The sequence below is a fragment of the Notothenia coriiceps genome, unplaced genomic scaffold (assembly GCF_000735185.1).
Source record: "Notothenia coriiceps isolate Sejong01 unplaced genomic scaffold, NC01 NC01_scaffold00035484, whole genome shotgun sequence".
NCBI classification, from domain to species: Eukaryota; Metazoa; Chordata; class Actinopteri; order Perciformes; family Nototheniidae; genus Notothenia; species Notothenia coriiceps.
This window is the reverse complement of record NW_011368185.1, coordinates 614,809-627,732: the sequence shown is the minus strand read 5'-3', so window position 1 is coordinate 627,732 and position 12,924 is coordinate 614,809. Positions and strand designations below refer to the sequence as shown.

General features: G+C 39.0%; 1 long non-coding RNA gene across 1 annotated transcript; it reads left to right on the top strand.

Moving 5' to 3' along the window:
- The first annotated feature begins 689 nt into the window (after positions 1 to 689).
- On the top strand, positions 690 to 12,587 carry LOC104962978 (uncharacterized). Its single transcript, XR_800264.1, has 3 exons — positions 690 to 977; positions 1,435 to 1,556; positions 12,339 to 12,587. It is a non-coding gene; the product is annotated as an uncharacterized lncRNA (long non-coding RNA).
- The last annotated feature ends 337 nt before the right edge of the window (positions 12,588 to 12,924 follow it).

Here is a 12,924-nt window from a genome sequence, read left to right as displayed (position 1 = left end):
ATGACACAAGTCACACTGTTTGTTTTTCTTAAAATCCACATTCCTCATTATTACGTCCTCATTACTCCACAATATGTATTAGATAACGCTAGTTAGAAAGTTATATATACTTTGCAGATTTAGATTTAAAAATACAAAATAAAAATATTCTTATAGATTTTGATAGATTTTTTGTTAAATTACATGGCAGAAGTATAAAGTCTAATGTTATTGGAATAAGCCACACCTTTAGCGGTTGCAACAGTAAAATGATTTTTTTAACAATTCATTATATGAATTGATTGATTGATTGATATTACATTAATCAGACATAAAAAATGTCCAGAAATCCAGTCAACTTTACCAGCTGTGATTGATAATAATGCATCAATAACAATCAAAACATATCATTTGTATTATTCTGAAATGGAGCAATCTGCATAATAAGTACTTTTATCTTTGCTACTTAAGTATATTTTGATGATAATACTTTGTAACAGAATATTCCTACACTCTTTTACTTTCACTTTTAGCTAAGTAAAACATATCCTTCTCCCACCACTGCCTGACAAGCACTTTGTTCTGTATCGATAACTTGTAGCAGGATCGATGTTGTAACAAGTGGGCTGTGAAGCTGTAAAATCTTAGCTTGGCGGTGCCCCTGAAGGCGTCATTCCCCGGGATGTTCAGTACCCTCCCTGTCCCTGTGCTGCTGCCCGCTGCCCGGGCTGCTGCTCGGCTGCTGGGCGCGGGATGACGCCACCTCTCGCTCCGCCACCTCTCGCTCCGCCCCGCCAGCGAGAACTCGCTCTTTGCGTTCATTTCATTCCTCTTCTCATTCCGAGCATTCTTCGCATCTCTGTCAGTGCGCGATTCACCTACACCTTCCTGGCTGGCCCAGAAACACTAGAATAACTTGACATAGTATTAAAAAAATACCCCGTAACATCCCATTTAATCAAAAAGAAGGGACAATTATATGAGATATCAATAACGAGGTAAGTTTCAATGGTAGTTGCAGGTATCCAAACTGGTTGTAGACTTCTGTGCGTGGGGTTTTTAGTTGACGTCTTTGTAAATATGGGACAATTTATTTAAAAATGTCGGCTTATTTAGGTGTTTACTATTTATCCCATGGCGTGGAGGCTGTCTTATTCCATCGCTGAGAAACATGGCCAATTCTGGTCGATGTTTGCAACAGGGTGCTGCTCACTTTGAACACTGTTGTAGCCCATGGCTTTGACATAGCAGCGAAAATCTTTGACATTTTTCACATTTTTGTAAAGAAGCCCGATCATACGCCCCTTCTAAAAGCCTCAGAGGCCGTTTTTCCTGTGTCAGATCCCCTGAAAGTCCCAGCGGGATTCGGGATGAACTAAAAAAACATACCGCACGAATAACGCTTTTTTTTTGACAAGATGACGGTTGAAAACGTTGCTGTTTTCCTCTCCGTAGTTACTTGGAGATTTCACCGGAGGATTTTCGGACCACCTCGAAGAGGAAAACCACGGCGGAGAGAGACTTGTTGCTTCAACCCGTTTTGACGGTGGTTATTAAAACCGTCATCGAAGTTTTGTGTAAGTAACGTTGCATGTTTCAATGTTTGTTTTTTACTTCTTTTAGCAGTGTGTGTGCTCCATGTTGGTGCTGCAACCAAGTGAACCGGAGGGAAAGGGCAGCTTAAAGCCCTTTTTGTTGTTCGGTGGATTAAAGCTTCTTTCGGGTTATTCTTTGTATAATTTCTGTTCAAAAACTACCGTTTAGAAATGGTGGTTAGTTGCTTCTTTTGCGTTATTTTGGTGGTTTATATTATTTTAACTGGCCTGTTTTAAGGTATAATCTTTGGTTATAGTCCAGGAGGAACATTTGCATTCGTTTAAATTGAAGAATATTTGGCCTTTCCTTCATTGTTTTCATTTTCCTTCCTCTACTTTGGGAAATGCCTGCTCAGCTAAAACCGATCTCCCCTCCAACTGTATGCCAGCTGTGTGTGCATGTGTTGTGTGTTGTGTGTTGTGTGTGTGTGTGTGTGTGTGTGTGTGTGTGTGTGTTAGACACAAGTTGTACTCCTTACAATGATTTCATCCTTTTAACTTTTTTTGTGGACTGAGGAAATTACACAGGATATTATGTAAAGGAAGACATGAGAATAAGGCCTATTTGTTTCATTAGCAACAGCAAAGTTAGCTTTCAAATTGGGACTACATCCTGTTGCACTAAACACTGAAGGATCTCCTCTGTGAGCCAACGGGCTAGACTCCTGACACTTTGCTTAATATTTGCTGCTGTAAATGGTCAGATTTGGTTTGCTTTAAACAAACAGCCCCGTCTGGCCATCTAGCCACAGTTTACACAGCTCAGATATGCTGCTGTGATTCAATCAGGGTGTCTTTGCACTGTATTAATTTAAATGAGAATTTTAAAATCTCCTAATTTATTCTCCTGTGAGCTCTCCAGTTGTGCTTTTTAACTATCCCAGTCAGCTATCTGTTTAGTCAGACTGTGGAAGTAACTTCTTTTGTAATATCATTATTTTTGTCAGCAGAAGTGACACAACTGAGTAATGGGGTTTTAAAATACCTTCACAAGCTTGAACATAAACCCCCACTACTACTACTAGTACTACTTCTACTACTACTGCTTCTACTACTACTTCTACTACTACTACTACTACTACAACAAACGTTTTTTGTCGAAGCACCTACAGCCTCCCACCCATTTTTGTTGTTGTTATGGCAAGTGTACAAGTTTCTCCCTTAAAAAAAAAAAGAAAACATGCTTTTTACAGTAACCTACTGTTGAACATTTAATGTAACGCATGAGACAAAAAGATATGTAGGAGACATTCTATTAAAATGTAGTTAACATGAAAGGGCCTTTGTGATTGCCAGAAAATAGCCTGAATGCAGTAAGACATAAGCCCACACACATGTAGTAAGTGTAAATCTGCTTGCTTGAAGAAGAAAAAAAGAAGGTAGAAATAGATTCTTTGTTTTCTGCTTATGCAGTCATTGGACTTGTTGGAAGGAATCTGCAAAGCATTTACGCAAGAATAGGATATTGTCTTTGTTTCGACGGAATAAGTATTTTCCTTGAAATTAGTTTCTACAACCCCTGCTATATAGGATACAAAGGCGATGTGTAACTTTAACACATTGCTTGTTCAGGTTTTCTGTCTTGTTTAGATCTAAGGACGGAGCTACGGAGTGTGTAGTCTATCTGTTGTGAAGTGTGCCGAATAATGTGCTTTTGTGAAACACAGAGTGGACTGAGTTTCCTCTTGGAGCAGAGTGAGACATTTCTTTTCTTCAGTTGTCTATACTGTTGAAGGTTGTCCTCTTTCAAAATAATACATTTTGCCAAACATTTGTCAAATGCCTACGCGCATATTTTAGCTTTTGATAGTCTTGTGAGCCTGGCATTAGCTGCTACATGCATTTGTCTCCTTACCAGAATTATTCAAAGCTCTTACCCTGTTTGTGCAATGATTTATCATTAAGTGCATTCTTAACATACATTATTGACAGAATATGCCAATTTCACTTTTGACAATTAGAGATATACTGAACTGACAATAAAACATTGATACTCTCAGTGACGCTCAAATCACAAAATGACACCGAAGAAAGAATTCAAACTGTCTATTCAGCTCCTAAAATGATCGCCTTTATCTTACATTTTAGATTGACCACAAATTGTTCCTGACTGTTTAATTATAGCACATTAGGAGATACAGTGTGTTTGTGTGTGAGAGAGATTTAGACCTGACTGCTGCAGAGAGGCACCTAGCCGTACTCTGTGCAACAGGTGCTTTAGAGCAGAGATGTATTAATAATCTCAGCATGGCATCTCATATAAAATGAGCATTTCAATTCAACAATTGATAGTTTAAGATGAATTATATTTGAGTCTTACCGCAGTTCTGATGCACTAAGGGTTACGGCTACATTTAAATATATAGTTTATAATAAAGCCCTAAAATGTTGAGCAATTTTTTTTTTAACTAGAAAGCAATTTCAACTTTCACCAGTTATTTTGGTTTGTTAGTGTTAGGATACACCTTTATTATTATGTTGTGATTTTTGGTTTGTGAATTGAACCTGTCTGTAGTGGTTTTTAACATGATGTTTTCAAGTCTCAAATTATATTGTAAATGTCAACTGTTAGTTCTCAGGTTTCACAGTTTTTCAAAACTACTCCCTAAGTAGTGTATGAACTGGATATTGCTGTTATAAATCAAAGTTTCACCTCACAGAAAATGCAAATACACGTTACACGGCACATTTTCTATTTGGAGTGTAATTCCTCTTGGGAATGTGAACACATTATGAGTCCCACGCTTTAATTGAAATGATAATAATACACAATATATTTTATGTTATGAAAATTCTAGGCTACATAAAGGATGTGTGATCTGTAATTGAATCTGAACACAGTGTCATTTTTAATTGATTGTGCAATTAGACATGATGTGTGGCTGGAGTAGAATCAATCGCATCAAAACATCAGTGTTCTCCACGCTCAAAGCACGCTTTAAAGAGACTCTCCTGCAGGCTTCCAGACTGTGTGTGCCCTGAGGTAAACCCTGGTCTAGAAAGGGAATTTTAGATTATGCACTGCTGCTCAGCAGTTTGAGCAGGACCCTCTGAGGCCAGCGGAGAGTGCCACCAAAAAGGAAAAGCTGGCTCAAAGCCACTGACGTCATCTAAGTAAATCTGCTCCAGTACTGTTGCCATAAAATGACTGCCAGCTACCGAATGCACTTTGGCCCTGTCAAACACCTTAGTGAGAGCAACATGGTTTTTTTTTCTTCTCCTCATGCATACTTATAGAAGACTGGTTGTGTTTAAGTCTGCCTCTATTATGCTGAAGTTGTAGCAGACTTTACCTATTCATTCAAAAGGAACAACTCATGTTTCTAATTTGACATAAAGCACCAAATGATTGAACTGCCCCAACCTTTGAAGGCTTACCACTTTAATATTACAGCCTTATAATTTGTACCATATGGCAAAGCATACTGTCTCAACCACTCATAATTGATGTGTAGTTCCATCCACTAAGAAGTTATTAAGTATCTGAGATATTTACTTTCCTACCCATTCTTATTTGGAACAAAAAGACAAATACATGAGCTGCTTCATGATCACACAAGGAGGAAAATCTATATGAACTCCATGAATCATTAGATGAGTCAGTTTCTGAAACCACTATAAACATTTTAAGTTCTTAACCACAATGAAAGCAGGAAATCTCGGCTTCAACAACTTCCTTTCCCAGTGCTTGACATAGTAGCGGTAGTGGTGTTCAGCTCTCCGCAAGTAAAAGGAAACCCATGGAACAAAGGCACACAGTCACTTCATTTACTGAAAGTGTGTGTAATTTGTGGCTTGTATTCAAATGTGGGTTATTCAGTCTCTCTGGCACCGTATTCCCAGTCGTTGCTTGTACTAAATTTCCACAAGACATTTCATCAATGGTCGCTGTATTGTTATCATGGCTGACACAGATCAGGCAGGCTCTCTCTCTGCCCTGAAGGTGCCCTGGATTCAGTGGAGGCACAGATAGACTGAGGGGAAGCTCCTCATTAATATGCAGGCTGTGCCCAGTAAATTAGTTTGGAATCAGAGCCGGGACACAGCAATGGAGAGCTGTGTTGCCCAAACTTTTTTTTTCTCCGTTTCGTCTATTTAATAGAGGGTAAGGGGAATTTTTTTAACAGCTTATTTGCTCAAATGAACATCGCTTTTTTTTAAACAAGCAAGTCGCCGATTTTCTATATCTATAAAGAGAAGTCAAAACGAAGGTGCGTCAGTCCGTCTCATAGTTCTTGTCTGTGTACATTTTTCTTACTAAAGGCTTAAAGCTTCAGCTCACAAATATACTGTAAATTGGATTTGTTCTACAGAATGTACTTTTTAAACACTGTTATTAGTATCTTCATGTTTTCTCAACTAGTCTTGGTATCTTCATATTTTTTCGACCAGTTTTGATTCTTGATAGATTATTATTCAAGAAAACGTTAACCTGTTGTTCAGTATTGGCTGAACTGAAGACCACACGTAGTGTCTTAAAATAGCCCCTCACTTCATAACCACCTGCTTTGTGTATCACCCTTGGACATTCATTTGTTTCAGTGCACATCATCCCTTACTATGACTTATGCTTTTTTGGGATAATGTCAACAAATGCCAAGTATTATAAAATGGTACATGGCTAAAAAGGTAAAAGGCAAACAGCCCATAATTACATTGAATTTTCACAACAACTTTGTGACTTTTAAGGTAAAGTGTGTGTTTTGTCCAGTCCAGAACTATATTTAATTTGGTATAGCATTAATTATACCTCAAAATATTTGTGTGTGAATAAACCCTTGAACACTCACAGTGTTCCCCGAAATAGTCACATTATACATAGGCCTAATTGGTTGTTTGTAAATTGATGAATGAATGATACTGTCAATTTCAGCTGTCTGCGCAGCGCTTCTTAACAGGCTGATGAGTCCAGTGTGAAATGTCAGAGTTGCCAATCGAAAAAACAAAGGATTGGAAAAGATTGACGCGGGAAACAGGAAAGAATGAAATATATTAGAGGGTTAAATGATGGCTGGTGAAAAGTAAAGAAGAAAAGGGGAAAGAGATGAAAATCGGCGTGAATTGGCAGAGCAAAAATGCAAATGGTGGCCTTCATGCTCATCACTGTGATTTGTTTTTTCATGCCCCTCCGCACGCGTCCTGAATGAGGCAGCGGCCAGCTCTCGGCCAGCTCTCGGCCTGCTCTACTCTCATAACTGTCAGGAGATCCTTTATCTGACGGACCTTTATTTACAGCTTTAATTTCCTGAGCTTTATGTGTTCCGCTCGCACTCCACACAGCAGTGACACGGGCGTGTGCCGCCTGGAATGCATTGCACATTTTTGATTGGCAAATGTCTTCCGAGCTTTTATTACATTTCATGTTTGAATGGTGAATTGCATTTTGTTATATTTTGGTACGACTGGTAGGACAGCGTTGTATATTCAGAGGGTGTAATTGTTTGTATCTTAGATTTTTTTTCCTTGTGTTGTTCAGAGGACCTTTAGCCGACATATCTGATGGTGTCCCGGTCATGTTGTTGCTACCTGATTCTCAGTCTGAGGCAGGTAGAGAGGGCTGCTTTGACAGAACCTGTAAATCAATCCTATTCTCTGGCAAACAAAGATTGATCCCACAGTGGCCTGATGGTTGCCGGGCGGTGGGATCCGGGCCTCACATTTGAGTGGGATGATATCAGACAGATTCACGGCATCTCAGCCTGCAGGTTCAAAGAGGCATGAAATAAACACAATGCCATTGCCAATAACAGAGGCGGCATAAGTAAGCTTTCTAGCCCCTCCAGTGGACCTGCGGAAATTGATATTGAAAACCTTGTTTATTCATTCATCTGTACTCCAAACCTGTAGATTTATTCATGAAAACAAAGAAAAATCCAATACATAATCAATAGTTTTGTCCAGACATTCATACGTAGTTTAGTGACATTCTGTAGAATGTTACGATATGTTTTCACCAAGACTGCTGTTACTTAAAAATTGCCTGCCAATCATCCCATTTTATTTTCCTTAATTAATAAGCAGTAGGTTAAGTGTGTGCCCAAAAATGTTTTTCTGACTAATAACCAAGATTAATATTCACCTGTTTAGTCGATTTCGATTTATTTTAAGTAGAGGCTGCATGCCTGAACTTAGCCTGGTTTGGTAAGGTTTCAAAATAAATTGAATTCAAAAGGTATTTTCATTGACTTTTAAATACATTTATTTTGCCCTGTAACCGCATCTGTCAAGGTCCTCAAAGACCTGCTGTCAAAGACTTCATTCCAAAAACCGCAAGCCCTCCCCGAGGTAATTAAGTAGTTTTAATGAAGGAAACTAAATGGAATTTCAGTTATTGTAAATGTTCATAGTCGGTCACGTGTTGCTGAAAATTGAATATCTTCAACATTGTTGTTATAATTATGCAAAGGCCAGGATATGCTTAACAACAAGCTGAAAATGTTGAGTTTGGAAATCACATGGTAATTACTGTTTTACACACAGTGGGCTTAACTACTGTGGGCCATTATGGGGTGCACAAAAGTCATTCACAGAATCATTATTGCACCCTCTGAGATAACGGCACAAAAGAACTCCACATGGAAAATTACATTTGAGACCTCTCATCTGCTATTTCATTACCTTGCTCTGTCTGATGCTTGAAATGGGTTCTCTTAATTTAAGGAGCTGGATTCCAGCTTGGTGAGTGGTTTATGTAATCTCCCAGTAAGTGTAATTTCCCATAATGCCAGGTCACAGCTACTACTCTGCTTAGCTACCACATACACGTATTGCATCGCAGGCCATCTCCACCACATCTCACAAATAAGACCATTTCTATGGTGAACACCCTGCAAAGACAGAAGTATGCAATTATCTGTAAGCCACTAGTGTTTCTATGGGTGACATTCATACCTTCTTTTGATGGAAATAATTAGTCCGGGGATTTTCAGGCACTAAGAGACCGTCTTCATTGACGACACAGCCATGTTATCCACATGTTGCACTCAGCACAAGCATCCGATCCATGTCACACAGATCTATTGAGGATGGGGATAACATTTGTCCCGTATTATTTCAGTGTAGGTATGATGAAAAGTTACTTGATTTGTAATTGGAAAATGTTATCATTGTTCATATCAATTATTTTAGTTTGTACATTCTCCAAAGATCTGTTATTGCAGCTGCCAAGCTAAACATGAATTCAGTTGTTTTCACAATTTTTTTTCTTTAAGTACAAGCTTGCTGATGTATTTTTTCTGTATACATGTATACATTCCTTTAAATTAGTGTAGGAGGATAAGAGCATAGCCAGCCGAACAGTAGATTAAAGGCCGTGTGGGAAACACAACTGGCTGGTTTTTGGACAACATCTAATGTTTTGGAACCTCTTTGTAGATAAAAATTGTGTTACCAATTTGTTTAATGAAACTAACAATTGATTTTGAAGCTTAAATCCCCTGGGGTTTAAGGGATTGCAGTGATACCATATCAGGTGTTCTTGAACAAAGGCATCCACCACATGAGAGATTAATAATATAAATTGGAAAATGACATGACAACGTTTCCTTGAATAGAGTAAATAGAGGGGAAAGTTGAATGTCAGTGTATCCAGTGTTTGTTGTCTTGTTGACTTGTTTCATTTGACCTCAATTAAAGGTGGGGTAGGTACGTTTGAGAAACCGGCTCGAGATACACTTTTTGTTATATTCCATGGAATGCTCTTAACATCCCGATAGCAATAAATATCTTAAGTGCTTTGACAAAAAAATCCATAAAAAAATGTCATCTGTGGAAGCCGTAGTACTGTAAAAAGCACGACCAATCATTTTAGCCGGCCCGGCTAAAATAACTGGATGGCCTACCTGTCTGTCAGCTTTCCATCTGTGCACAAACTTATCTCGAGCCCTCATTGCACATGTGCGCGTGTGTTGGAGGAGGGGCTCTGTAAGGAAGTGGCAGATTATTTCCGGTTGTGTATTTTCAAATTCTAGCGCACTCGAGCTGGTTTCTCCAAAATTACCTAACCCACCTTTAATAATGAGCATACTGAAGACACATCTGGAGAAAGATTGCTTTTGGAATTTTTGTAGACGAGTTGTATTAATGTTAATGTGTTGCAGAGTGATTTGAGACTTGCTGAGTGATACAGTGATCTAAAGATTTTGAACCTTTTCATCCCCTCTCAAGATGCTTGCTTAAACAGATTTTTTTGGTTCTGGCAAAATGATTATATTGAGGCATCGCATAGCTTTAATAGATATATTCTTTATTGACAGGAAAGTATATGGTCGATTTTAATTGTTTGTCAACATATAAAAGCAGACTTGCAACATTTGTTTGTTCTTGGGTTGTTTTGGTAATAGTGAGTGAACAAGTTTTGTGCCAAAGAATATTTAAGTAGACTAGACATTAAAAAAAACTAATGGAAACATACTGGCAGAAACTCTTGGCATTTGAAAAAGTACTTTAGCTTGTACAAATACCAATGTGATTCAATGTTTGGTCTCAATGGGGAGAGACAAACAAAGAGAAACAAATATTTTTCTCAGAACCCCATCGTGCTGTGAATGTAGTCTGGAAGTGATTACGGTTACAGTTCATCATTTGATTGTGATGAGAGGAGCATATCCCAGCCTTTTAGTGGTTGAAATAGGAATTTTTTCCCCCTCCCTCATCAGTTTGTGAGTTGGTTCTGATGTGTCAGCAGTCGGCACACAAAAACAGAATTCAGTAAAAGCTCTCTCCGCTCTCTCTGAGTTTTTTTTCTTTTCCCCAACAGCTTGCTCCCATCCCCCTTACCCCCTCATGAACTGACATGCTGGAAGAAACATATGCTACTATTCCCACTTCCTGACAGCTTGTGCTGCTTGAATAGGATCTTTCTCAGGGAGGAAGCAGTTGTCTGGAAAGAGGGGAGCGATAAAGTGAAGAGAAAACATCAGTGAGGTTTCAGTAAAGGAACTAAAACATAAAAGCACTTTAGGTCGTGAATTAAAGCAGTTGACACAAGATTGTAAGCACATTCTGTTTCTATGTTTGTCTTGAACTAGTTTGCAGTCGCCATGCTACTGAATATAAGACTGCCTTTTGATTAGCATGTAAGCTAAAATGAGAACTCAGCACGTCACACAGTGTCACTGGTTCTGTTCAGCCACTACTCTCATGCACTCAGAGATGTTTAAAAGTGTTCACATTCTAATATACAATCGCGTAGTCATTGTTTTTATTTGATAATTCAGGTGAAGCATGAAAAACTGCAGGAGCAGTCACAGTATAGACAGCTGCATTGGACAATTACAAAAACACCGCTTGAATGAGTTTAGTATGTGCCTGTTTACTCATTGATGTCTTATCCACTTGTTGCTCCGCCTCCTACCTCTGGGATCTGGCCAGACATCTTGCCTCTTAGATGATGTGCCTTCATTGTGTTCTTTCATGTTTTTGTATTGAGTTGCTGTGTCTTGGATCAAACCTTTCAAACATGCAGTGATTGTGCATGATTTATTTACCCATATTTAAGACAATTCTCTCTTACATTCTCAGAGAAAACAATTAAAATGGTATAATTTTATAGTATGAGCAAAGCACTTATTCCTTCATAACGTCACATTTATAGTTATGCATATGGCTACAAGACTATGTCATGAATATGTTGTTATTGTATAAACTCAACCTTTACACGATAAATGAGCTATGTTCTCACTCAACACGGAGCATTTGAATCCATTCTGATGTTTCTTTCTTATGTAATTTAACCGCAGCAATAAACTCAGTCCTGGGTCTGCTAAGGCCAACATGTGCAGAATGCTCTCCATTCATGAAGGCCACACAGTTGTACTGACCGCAACACTGCTGAATCTCATTTTACAACACACATGCCTCTCTAGTGCCCAGCATTCATGAATCTGTAGTGAGTAATTCCACATAAAATATGGGATAGTCTGCTGTTTTATGTTCCTGGACACTGGTTACTGTTACAGTACTGCAGATGCTGTCACTCAGGAGCATGCTGGTCTTGTCAGTAGCTGCTGGTGAGAGGAGACTCTCCAGCTGTCTGAGCAGCTTGGTAAGATGCACAATGGGGGGCGGGATCTTGGATTGATCCACAGTCTGAACTGCAGTTTTTTTTTTTTTTTGGGATGCCTGCAGCCCCCAGCCTTTAAAAAAAGATAAAGAATCCTATAGCCTCTGATTGTCATGAGTCTCTGACTTCAATATGTCGTGTGGTATGACTGTAGCTGGATAGTGACGTTAGCCAAAGTGCTGTTTTTCCTGGTTTTACTACTTTATTCTTGCTAAACATCATTTTCTAACAATCACAGACACAGTTGGGGGAATGTTGAACGCTGGCCTCTAATTTCCCCATCGAGATCCTATATAATTAATTAATTATTATTTATAAGAATAGGGTAATAGTTTGGATGGGGCACTCCATCACTTTAGTGAGTTCTTCAGGCATGGGATGCACTTCTCATAGTCTGGTTTGTAAGATCTAAACAAGTTTTCAAATGTAACTATTTTACTGAGTGCTGTCATTCCAAAAATAACCAAAGCCACCAGTCCATGAATGAAAAGGTTCAATGGTTCAAACCATAACATTCATTGTAAACAATGTCAACTACCTTCTTGGCAATGTTCAAGATTGTTTGGCTGCTTCTGCTCCACATTGTGCTCTCAACTAACAGTGTGTACTGTGTCACTCTTTTTCTCATTTGGAAGCAGATGTCAACTGTTGTGTTGTAGAGACTGACCACTTGGTTGTGTTTGTTTATTTCGGAATTTCAGGTCTCTCCCTAGTTTGCTCCAGGCTTTAGCTTGGAGAGCCCAACCGCCACCATTGATCCCAGCAGCTGGAGCGGCAGCGAGAGCCCTGCCGAGGACATGGAGAGGATGAGCGACTCTGCAGACAAGCCCATGGACAATGAGGCCGAGGGGGTGTGGAGCCCCGATATCGAACAGAGCTTCCATGAGGCCCTGGCTATCTATCCTCCTTGTGGACGAAGGAAGATCATCCTGTCTGATGAGGGAAAGATGTATGGTGAGTACAGAATCATTTCAGAGTGTTACTAGTATAGATGCATGTTTTTCAACTAGGTGAATACTGTTGGAGCTAATAGGAATAGTTTGACACTTTCGGGGATGAGTAAGATGAGAAGATCGATTTCACTCATGTCGTGACCAGCAGCTAATTATCTTAGCTAAGCATAAAGACTGGAAGCACGGGAAAACAACTAGAACTAGAGAATGCAATTCCTGAATAAATTGCTAGTGGGAATGCTTTATGCTGAAAAGCTGACGCTGAACTGCTATGCTGAAATGTAATGTGTAAGAAGAAAGTGAAGAATTTAGATTGAAATGATACATGAACACT